The 11,666-nt window shown below is 36.6% G+C and overlaps 1 protein-coding gene across 1 annotated transcript in view; it reads left to right on the top strand.

Moving 5' to 3' along the window:
• The first annotated feature begins 444 nt into the window (after positions 1-444).
• ZNF800 (zinc finger protein 800) overlaps positions 445-11,666 on the top strand; it is a 45,195-nt gene continuing 33,973 nt past the window's right edge. The window contains exons 1-2 of the mRNA XM_027639862.1: positions 445-455; positions 3,968-3,970. The gene's annotated coding sequence lies outside the window, so the exon portion shown is untranslated. The remainder of the gene's footprint in view (positions 456-3,967; positions 3,971-11,666) is intronic.

Here is an 11,666-nt window from a genome sequence, read left to right as displayed (position 1 = left end):
TTTTTGGTCCCTCAGAGATAGATTTTCAGAAAGTAGGGATAAATACCTTTGAAAAACTCATTATTTTTGAGGTCCTTGCACAAAAAGTTAGTAGCTGATACTGAAGATTCTAGAAAGATTATCTCAGGAGACTCATTTCCTCCTCAGATGCATTATGTGTGGCTTGCTTCTGTTGCTGGACTTTTCTACTATTACTTCTGCTGGTACAAGTAATAGGAAGTACACTTGGAGCATGCTGACCTGTGTCTCTGCTCTACTGATCATAATCCACAAAAAATCCTACCTGTTCCAGTCAGCAGATGCAGACGCACAGAACGTTATGAACACTAATCTGCTGTGTTCTTGATACTCATTTAGTATTTTGTTTCTAAGGAAGCATTTGGACACAGGAGTTTTCTGGAGGAAGAAAGCTGGCACCTGTTCAGCACCTCAGTGCCTGCTTAGGCTCTTCCTATGTGGGCTGTCCTCCCTAGGCAGAGAAGAATGTGCCGTTGTGGAGGTATCGTGCCACAGGGATCTCAGGGTCCATTGCGGCACAATCACAGCAGGCAGCTGCTAGTGTCAGGGATAAAGAAACACGTATAAATCTTTGCCATATTTTCTGCTTGTTCCTTGCCTCATCCTGCAGGTCTAACCTTAGAGCACAAATGCTGCCAACAGCTTGCAAAGCAAAATTTAAAGCAAAAAGTATTTCTCCTCCAAGAATGATTAAGAAAAATATTTAGGCAACTCTACCTGACCTTTTTACCGAAGGAATAAGTATTCGCTGAGAGAACATATTGAATAAGAGGTGGTACTGATCTTAGCATAACATGCTGAATTGTTGCATATCTTGCTTTTAAAGATAAATAAAAACAAATTTTAAATTGTCCTTATGAAAATGAGAACAAATCACCACTGACTATTTGAAAAATATGACAAAATACAGGGAATAACACTAAGCAGTGAGTGTCAAACCAATGGAGAGGAATTTGACTGTGATAAACAGTTGCTGAGCATGTAAATAAAATTATAGATGATTAGAGATGAAGTGAGAAAGAAAATTAATATACACAAAGACAGCATGAATAGCCGCATGCCAGCATGTGGTCAAAATAGTATGAATTTTTCACACACACTTCAGACAAGCCATTCCTCAAATGTCAGAAAAAAATAGGACTCTAATGGATGTAGAACACATGTAGCCCACCAGCTGAAATTTAATTGTAAAGATATAGGTCTAACAGATGTCTTAAAACCCAGGATGATAGAGATTCTACACTTCCTTAGGCAATCTACACAAATATTTTGGATCTTCCTGTTAAAAATCCTCCCTGTGGATTTGGATCCCAAATCCTCTTTGCAACAGCTTTCTATGTTTTATTCTTTATTCCTATGATACAGTGAACAATTTTTCTTTCTTCCTTGATGCCAACTTTACCATATTGGAAGTATTCAGTCTACATTAAAGATGTGTAATATTTTTCATGTCTCTTACAGGTCGTATTCTTTGGACTTTTTTATGTTTACAGATTTCTTTTTCTGGATATTTTTGCTTGAAATGCAATGCCAAAACCTGGCCAGTTTTCCAGGTATGGATTTACCATAGTTGAGATGAAGGGAAATATTCCTTCAAATTCATGGTTTTCCTTCACCACTTGATGCTTTTCATTTTCCAGAGCAGTATGACATTTCTGACTCTTGTTCTGCTTATCATATACTATATCCCCAGAATCTTTTCTGCAGAACTTCTGTCTAGAATATCATAATAATTTCATAAGAACTCGTGGCCTTTTATGCCTGACTGAAGGGCAGTGCAACCCAGAGCCATGTTCACAGCTGAAGCCATTATGCACAACTTCGAAGAAGAGCATAACAGTAATCCTACCTCTGCTATATCTTCTCAGTTAAAGAGCTTCCTGGACTGTAGGCCATCGTATTTTAGAGCTACAAATGGACTTTTCCGCATCCATTTATCCATCAATCCATCACTTTTGGAACTCATTTGTCCTTTTAGTTTCCAAAGTATTCTGTGACAATGAGATCCACAATTTAGTTATTTATTATATTAAGAATTAGTAATGTTTACATTGCTCTGAGGGCTTGATAGTTTCTGTGAATTTAGAAGTAATTAATAAGTAATTAATAAATTCTAATTCATCTTATTCAAACAATTAACAATTTTATAGCTCTCTATCATACCCCTCTGTATCTTCTCCAAGCATGGAAAGTGTTGGCCCTTTGTCTCATCCCTTGTACAGATGATGCTGCTCTTCTCAGTGACTGACTCTCCCTTGTAGTATTTTTAAAAATTTCTATAGCACCTCTTTTCAGAATTATATAGCACATCTTATCAGAACTGTATGAAGTGTTCAAAAGGAGCATCAGGATGAGTTGACACAGAGATAAATGGGATTTTCTGTTTTGTTCTCCCTATTCCTAGTAATTTCAACATTTTCTTTGCTGTTTTTTTCCCCACCTCCAGTGGTTCCAGACTTCTTTCTGAAAGATAACAGATACCATAGTTTGAGACAGCTGATATATATTTATAACTAAAGTTATTTTTACCTCACTTGCATGGTATTATACTTGTCACAATTTAATTTGGTTGTTTTTACTGGAAAGATCTTCAGTATTTGAGGTCTCTGTGGATTTCTTTGCAGTCAGTTTTATGTTTGTCTAGCATGCATAATACTTCATCACCTGAAGATTCTTTTTTTCACAATTCCCTCCTTTTCCATATGGTTATGTTTGCTTTAGAGACCAAATATTCTACCTCAGATTCTCAGGAGGTCTCCACTCATAGTTTCTTCTCATTGTAAAATCTGATTATTTAACCTTATTCTTATTTTTATATCTTTTGTACAACAGTGTAAGTTATTTAAGTGCCTTTGATAAGAATATCTACAAAAAAAACCCTGCAACAATCAGATGACATTTATCTTACTTCCTCCACAGATCTCTAACAGGTGGGTAAGGCATGACTCCCAAACTGACGTTTTGCTGATTCTCTGTCAGTACAATACATCTATCCATTTATCTACTTGTATAATATTTAATTATGCAGAAAGAAAACTGACTGAAAATATAAATCATATTTATGAGCCAGAAATGTCTGGAATTTCTCTTGGACCCTGTTTTAAGCTTGGTGCCGTATTTGTCGTTGTCCAGACCTCTGGCACTAAGAGGCTGATTTAAACCACAGGTTATGTACCACAGTACTACTGCTCAGCAATTTCGTGTTTGCACTTCTCTACAACTCTGGGTTGATTACCATCTTGTCCATGTAACTGAGCATGGGTAATTTTATTGGCTTGTTTTAAAACCTTTTTCATCAATATTTGAATTGAGTCAGTTCCTCAGAGCTAAGAACTGACCCAATCTTCAGTGAAAACTGTTGCAAAGAATTAGTTTAGCTTTTTCTGATATGGTTCATCTTTGTTGAGTGCTGCTTGCGATCATAGATCAGTTCCACTGATGGTCTGGTGAGCTGCTTCTTTTCAATGAGGTTAAGATGTCTTTGAACATTTAGCTAGGGCATCAAAAGTTTGGACTTACTTGTGATTTTACCTTCAACTTCATAGATATTCTACTTGTGTGTGGGTTTTTTCCCCTCTTTTGAGCATGACTACATTTTCAGGAAGTTATTTCTGTATTTTAGTATCTTTCTTCACAGTTCAATCAAAACAATGTTGTTTTTGTTTTAAATGCTTTTGATGTCCTCTTAATGACACTCGGCCTATAACATGATGTTTTTAAAAAGTCTCCAATAAAATGAAACATTTTTTATCTTCTTTTTTTAAGTTTCCCTTTTCTTTTCAAAATTTGAATGTTACCGTTGAAGAAGTCTTGTCTCATTTTCTTCCTAACTTTTATCATCTCAGGATGGGCTATTCACTCCTGATTGCTAGGAATCTTAATAGCATGACAGCAGATAATCGAAGCCTGTCATTATTAGAATTTTCAACCTCACTAATTTCTTCAGCAGCTGGTGATAATTGTCACCAGTTTGGTAATCTGATAAACTGTAGCTCTAATATTATACTCCTCATTTTTAGGAATATGATTCACAGAGGTTCATGTACACACACATTCTGGTAGCATCCTTACCTTATTCCCCTGTATGATTTTTTTTAAATACTAATGCCTGTGTGCCACCCACACATTGTCTATTCTTAATCGAGAGCAGAATTTCAAATTTCCAAACTTGAAATATACCTTGTGCCAAGAGGATGGAGCCAGGCTCTCCTCAGTGGTGCCAAGCAATAGGACAAGAGGCAATGGGCAGAATCATGTATAGGAAGTTCCACTTTATTAGGAGGAAGAACTTCTTCACTCTGCAAGTGACCAAGCACTGGAACAGGTTGCCCAGAGAGGTTGCAGAGTCTCCCTCACTGGACACAGTTCTGCGCAATGTGCTCTGGGATGACCCTGCTTGAGCAGGAAGTTTGGATCAGATGACCCACTGTGCCTTCTAACCTTACCCATTCTCTGATTCTGTGATACTTTTTGTAAATTACTCTTTGAATTCATCAAAATAATTTTAAAGTCTCGTGTTGGCCTTCTGTGTGCTTGCAGGTCAGTCAGCTTGAAATCATCTATAAATTTAACAAACACACCCAGTTATGAACAAATGTATTTAATTGTATTGGACCAGAATAGAGTCTAAATATACTTTTCTAGTTTGACAGTAAAACACTGATAAATTCTCTTTGCATGTGGTTTTTCTAATCATGTTACCTTGCTTATGAATGAGAATCCCACATAAGAAAACATAAAAAGCCTTCTTGAAATTCTGCTAGATTCTCTTTTTTTTGAGGTCTATTACTCATCAAGAAGCAAATTAGATGACCTGTTATGATTTGTACTTGGCAGATATATGTTGCCTTTTACACATCTCATTTATCTTCTAAATGCTTAGCAACAGCGTCTTCCACTACTTGCTTCATTATCTGGGGTAAACTGTCAGGTTTGTTAAATCCTTCTCTTGATAGTGAGTTTACTCTGTTTTGATGAATATATCTTCTAACACAGAATGAGTTAACATCACTGATGAATTCATGGAATCCAACTATTCTTTTGCAACTATAATTCTCTATGGGCTATAGCTTATTCCTTTGGACATAACTAACTGAATTCACTAGCTGTCTGGGACCAAGTCTAGCCTACATACTCTCTATGGCGCTAAAAATTGGAAGACACAACATGTTCACCAGACTAGTGATAACACCAAATTCACATGGTTTTCAGAACTATTCTCTAATATCTATACTGCTTAATACAATATGATTACTAACTGTGCACCAGATGTCTTATAGGCAAAGCAAATGACAGAATTAATTCATCTAAGAGGCAGCTGGCATGATGTTTGGACAATATATTTTGAATATATTTTAAATACCCCATACTAAGTTAGCTTGTTGGAAGTATCAGAAAAGTGTGCCAAACTAATGAATGAAAAATGATGATTTGCGTCCCAACATTTTCTTTAACAGATTAAAAAAATACAATTAGTAAAAGTTGTGAGATAAGAACAGTTTGAGCAAGAGTCATGATTAGCTCCTCTATGGAAAAAACATCCTGTGCCAAAATACATTCTGAGAACCTCAGTTCAGTTGACTTTTGTCAACTGAGTTGACTCACTCCAGAACTGTCAAAATGTAGCATAGAGACTCAGAAGGTCAGCGCCAGAGCAGATCAGTCCTGCTCATTACAGGGATTGATTCTCTGAGGTTTGATCCTTTGAGACTATTTGTCATTACTGTCCAATTCCAACTTGAACAAGGCTGCTGAAATATGTTGTTACTGATGTAAGATGTAACTGTCCACTTTTATTGCTGGATACTATTTATGCCATCATTTCTTAACCTTCCAATTCCTGATCTTTTAGTGTACATCCTTCTTATGCATTCATGGATTTTGAACACTGAAACAGGAACAGTATTGTGTCAATCTTTTCTGTCACATTTGTTGTACAGTTTCTTTTACTCATATTTCAGTTGTGTTTTACACCTCCCAATATGTACCTTAGTTTACTGTTATTGACTTCATTTTAATGAATGTGTCCTTTATTTTGGATTTCTAGTCCAAATTAGGCATGCCATGTACTGCCATCTAAGAAACAAATCTGATTTGGAGTGCAAATACAAACTGCATTTAGCTTTAAGGTAGTGGCAGTCAACTATCTATCTGAAAAAATATCTCATCTCTTTTTGCTTTTCTACAGTTTTTGCTTCACTTCCTAAGGAAGCAAAATTTACTTTGTTGTATATTCTGTCAGTCCAAGTCTTGCATTAGGTTTGGAATCTTCTTGAAAATTTCAACCAATTTTGACAGTGCTCAAGGTTCCGGTGTTAAAACATTCCCACAAATTGAGTGGAGCCAGGCAGAGTGTAGAAAGCCAATCAGTCTCCCACTGAGGGCAGAGCTGCACCTAAGTTCATTGATATGGATATGCTCTGTCTCAGACAATGTAGACTAGCTCATTAGCTGCCTATCACCAGTTTTCTTTAGGCTGTGCCCCATTTCATTTTTCTTTCAGTTCATCCTGTGATTTATTATTTGTAGTCCTTCTTTATATGAAACAGTAATTTTATGCTGATTGCATTAGTTGTATTTAGTTAATTTATTATGCTTGGGGACTTGAATCCAGGCTGCCAATTTATTTATTTAGTTAATTTTTTGCATTTCTACAACTCCTTGTTCTTAGTACTTTTATTATTTCTGAAATTCAGTTTGCTTTTTTTTTTTTGTTTGTTTTCATGGCTTGTTCTCAGACATCTTGAAATACTTGCATTTGTTCCTTGATGTCAAGTAATATCTTGTAAGTTTGCTGATGAAATCAGAATCTCTGAAACAAAATTTAAAAGCTTGCTATTGTCCTGCAATACAGTCCTTGATTTGCATACAGACATATACACATATATAAATAAGCTTATGAAAATATCTTCTTCCTTTTTTAATAGAAATACTCTTCTTGTTTCTGGATTTCTTAAGCACTACTTAGACCCAAAACCTGGATGCTTTTGTTATACCTCCTTGCTTTTACTATAAAGCCTAAGAGATTGGTCAGCAAAGAGGATAATATTATTACAAGTCATAAAACCTCAGGAAACTTGGCTTAATGAATGCTATTGCTTGTTCTTTCTTTCTGGGCTTCCTACTTCTTCCCCTCCTTTTCTGCTATACTTCTTGCTGTCAGTCTTGCCTGCATTATTTTTAAGCTACTGCACTTTATTGGATCCTTTCATTCTGAATCTTTCCAATTCTTTCTCCCCTCTCCTCATGAATCTCTGTCATTCTCACTTTCCTTCTTCAAGACTCCTCCCAGATATATTTCTCCCACTCTTCTATTTCCCTTATGTCCTAGTTAGGACAGCTGAGACCAGTTCATCACTGGATGGGTGTAACCCAAAACTGTGTATTCTATAGCCTTCCATGCCATTTCCCAGAAACTGTTATCAATGAACCATTTACACCATCTGCCCATAGAGCCTGACTCCTCAGGCTATAAACTAGGCGCTAAGAGGCCTGCGAGATAGGAGTTGCTCTTGTCCTCACACCCATTAAGGAACTCCCCCCCTCCCCCCCGCCCTGAGGGAGGTAATGGGCGTTCCTGCCTGAACTGGAGGATATATAATCTTGGTGTCTTGGAACCTTTTTAACCACTCGTGGGATCCCGAGGAAGACTGCAGATCACCACTCAAACAGACTGCAACCACCACTCTCGACTGAACTGCAATCACCACTTTTCAACCAGACTGTAACCACCATTCTCGACTGGACTGCAATCACCACTCTTGACCAGACTGCAACAGCACTCTCACCAACAGGTTTTCCCCTCTCCTTTTCCTTTGGACTCAGGGGGCACAAAGAACACCACTCTGTTCATGCCCCAGGGTGCTGGGTTATATATTTGGGTTTTGTGAGTTAAAACCAATTGTTTGTCTGTATAATCATACTTATTGTATTATTTTATTAAATTGTTATTCTGACTTATAATGTCTCTTTTGAGTTGAGTTCATTTCCCCTGCTGGTTTACCTTTAAACCAGCACACCTTATCTGCCTCCTACACTCTATTGCTTCTCATCCCTTCCCATGCTATATCTATACAGCTTCATATGTATATACACCACAAATATATGTACACACAGAGAACACGTCCTTGTCTACTTTTCTCCAGTACTTTCCCCTCACCAGGATATTTTGAGATAAGTTTAGGAACATGCTTTTTATATTTTCATCTGAAAGAATTAGGAATTCTTATGTCTTCCCTCTCTTCCATCTTCAACAGTCTAGATCCTTTGCCACCACCTACATAAGAAAGAGACAGCTAGCAATGCCTTATTTTAAACTTCACTAGATCCATAATTTGAAATAGCTTTTATATACACTATGTGGTATGGAACATGATCACCTTGTGAATAAGCATGCTAGACCAGGTCTGCATTTGGCCTCAGATCACTTATCCAGATGCATTATCCTCCATTTCCTGGAGCACATCATAAAAATAACTAAACCCTTAGAATATATATGCCTCAATTGAAAGATTTCTAAAAGCACGAAGCTCATTTTTTTGCATATCTGTATGTATTTTGTAATAATCAGATTAATCAGGGATGAGAACATAAATTAAATTAACTTTATGTTCATTCTACAGGAAGAGTTTACAGGGAAAAATCACTGGACTGAATGAAAACTGAACGTGGTAAGAAGATGCAAATTCATTACATAATACTGTAAGCAAGTCCTTCATTTTTTCTAATATATTTCATTAAATTAATTCTTTTGTTAAGTAAACTATGTGTAGTGGGAAAAGCATAGTTTTTTTACCCAGCTAGGCAGGTAAGTAAAAAGGAGAGAATAATTACACAGAATAATGCCTTTCTTAAAAAAAAGTATGCAAGACAAATTATTTTAAAGTTGCAAATCATGCTGTACTTGTTATTGATCCATGAGGAGGAAATGAGAATACAGCAACTTTTTGACTTAGTTAAGGGTAAGTTCCTGATGGTACAAGTGTCCAAGTCTTACTCAAAACACCCAAGTTGTGTCTTCAATGCAGTTAGATTTCTTCCTTGTTCCTTGTAAGCGAGGCTTACTGACCACCCCCATCTGATGATTCAGAATGTCTTCTTGGTGCATTACAATGGTCACTTCTTGTAACCTCAGTTGCTTCCAACTACACAGACCTTTTTCTAAAAAAAAGGCCAAGTTCTGTATGTTCTCTAACTCTCCTGCCAGAAACCACTGCCAGAAGAAGGGGCAGCACTGAAATGGGCAGCCTGGATTCCAGTCCCCAAGCAGCCTTGCTGGAGACTGAACCACCAGCTCATGCTTTCCACAAAAGTTGCTGTAATCATAAGCTAATACTTCTAGGCCAGAAATTTTTATGCCTCCCTGTGGAGCTCTGTCACTGTGCAACCAGGAATCAAAGCTGAAGGGTGTAAAGGGAAAACAACAGAATAGTTTGAATCTGTGATCAAATGATGACAAGAACCTCCAGGGGAGAGATGCATTGCAAATTATTCCCTTTGCTATACTTTATAGTTGTGCACCAGAAAGCACAGAAGGGAATTAGACCTCATGAGAAGTCTAATTAATTATGAGTTTTAATAACTTTGTAAATAAATGAATTATGGGCAAGATAATACACATAGCAATTTATTTTTATCCCAACAGAGTAATGAAGCTTTATGTTTATTGGGGAACAGAGCATGAAGATGCAGCTGCCTGTTAGATTGGAATACATATTGACTAAGATTCAGAATTATTCTAGCCCAGGGATTTTCCGTAAGATACTGTCAAGGCTAAGGTATAAGGATAGTGTAAATATTGCAATTATGCAGATGTGGATTTGATGCAAATATAACTGAATTCAATGTGAAGATTCCACCAAAATATGAGGCATATAAATATATAGACTTTAAAAGTTTTCTATGCACTACAAATGAAATTATGTGAGCTGGTTATCCAGATGCAATGCAACTTGCTATTTATTTAATATACTTTTTTCCAGTGACTGACACAAGAGAAAACAACATAGAGTTGATTGAGTGATCCCACCTTTATCTGAAAGTCAACATGTCTGTGGTCTAAAGACTAGTTTATTAATTTCCCATTTATGCATCTTTGGATATAAACAAATAAACAGGATTCGGACTAGCAACAGAACTCAGTGTTGTTTTTTCCCTTCCCCAAGTTAATCTCACTCTAATAGAATCAGGCTGTCTTTGTTAATTTCTCTTTAGCCCCCCAGCTCTTGAATTCCTGATTGAACTGTGCCTTGTGCTTAACAGAAAGGGTCTCTAACCTGTAGTTCAGGATTTAGAAGTCAAAGTCCTCTGCTTCCTTGACGAGTGTGCTATCCATCTGGCAATTATAGTCACAGAGACTCTATCATAGGAGTCTTAATGGGCCTGAAACTGTCTCAATTTCTCTCAGGCATCTATGTCTAAAATCTGTTTATTATGGAGTTTATAAAGGTACAGTTCATTGTGGGATGCTTTTAGAGAGAACATTAGATGAAGACACATCAAATCAATAAATAGACAAAGAGTGATACATTAAGGAATGCTTGAATATCTGTATTTGCGACACTGCTTGATTAGCACACATTACATGTGAGATCCGCCAGAGTTAATACAACTTTACCTTCACCTCTGCAAAAAATGAACTCTGTTCAGTGCAGCATCACAGCATTAATTTACTCCAATGTAGAATTATTTTCTCCTAGGAAAAAACAACTGTGAGGCCAGGTGCTTCATCCAAAATGCATCCCAAATACAGAAAGAAGTGTCAGTGGTCATAGCGTATGAGGAAAAGTTTAGTAATCAAATCTTACAGCTCTTAGATGTATAAACAGATGGCAAGGCATCTTGGCAGGTGTTACTACCACCCCTTTGGCAAGACAAAGCCTCTCAGTGGACATCAAGTTTACTATCACAACTATTTGAGATAATGCTTCAATATCCTCTACCAAACCTCCCTTGCTAGAACACTTTATTTTATATTTTGGAAGCACAATCCAGTAACTTAGAGAAATTGTTCTGAATTTTGGATTTCACAAAGCCATAATCACAACTGAAAAACAATTAAAAAAGAATTTGACCATCAAGTTAGTGCAGAACATCTCACTGGTTCCACATCATCTAAAAGGCAATGAATAGATAAAGATGATGTTTCAAACTCCACTGCTTATGTTGAAAACATTAGCCAGAAAATGAAAGCTAGACTCAAAACCCCCTCCCCTAATAATATACTTTATGCCTAGAATTTACACGAAATGGATCAAAAAGGTTTTCATCCTTATCTTTGTTACATGGAAGTGCATCCTGCACTTTTTACATTGTATGTGGTTTAGCTATGAATTTCCTGGACACAAGTTAATTATGGATTGTGTGAAGTACTACTTCTTATTGTTTTAAAAATCTCTTTCATTTTCATGGAATCTTTCTTATCTATATAAAACAAAAAGTTAGTTTACCCTAATTTCCCCCCAAGTTTTTATTCAGTAAGTTTTATTATAAGTTATTATAGATTCCAATTGTGATTCTGTGATTCATATGTAATGGAGGACTACTCCATTTTTCAAAGTCAGGCAACATCATGTTCTTGTTTCTTTTACACATGAAACTCAAATCAGATCTGAGTTCCAGTTTATCCTGTTGGATGAACAACTAACTGC

The sequence above is a fragment of the Corapipo altera genome, unplaced genomic scaffold (genome assembly GCF_003945725.1).
Source record: "Corapipo altera isolate COAL_440 unplaced genomic scaffold, ASM394572v1 1b, whole genome shotgun sequence".
NCBI classification, from domain to species: Eukaryota; Metazoa; Chordata; class Aves; order Passeriformes; family Pipridae; genus Corapipo; species Corapipo altera.
This window is presented reverse-complemented; position numbering and strand designations above follow the sequence as displayed.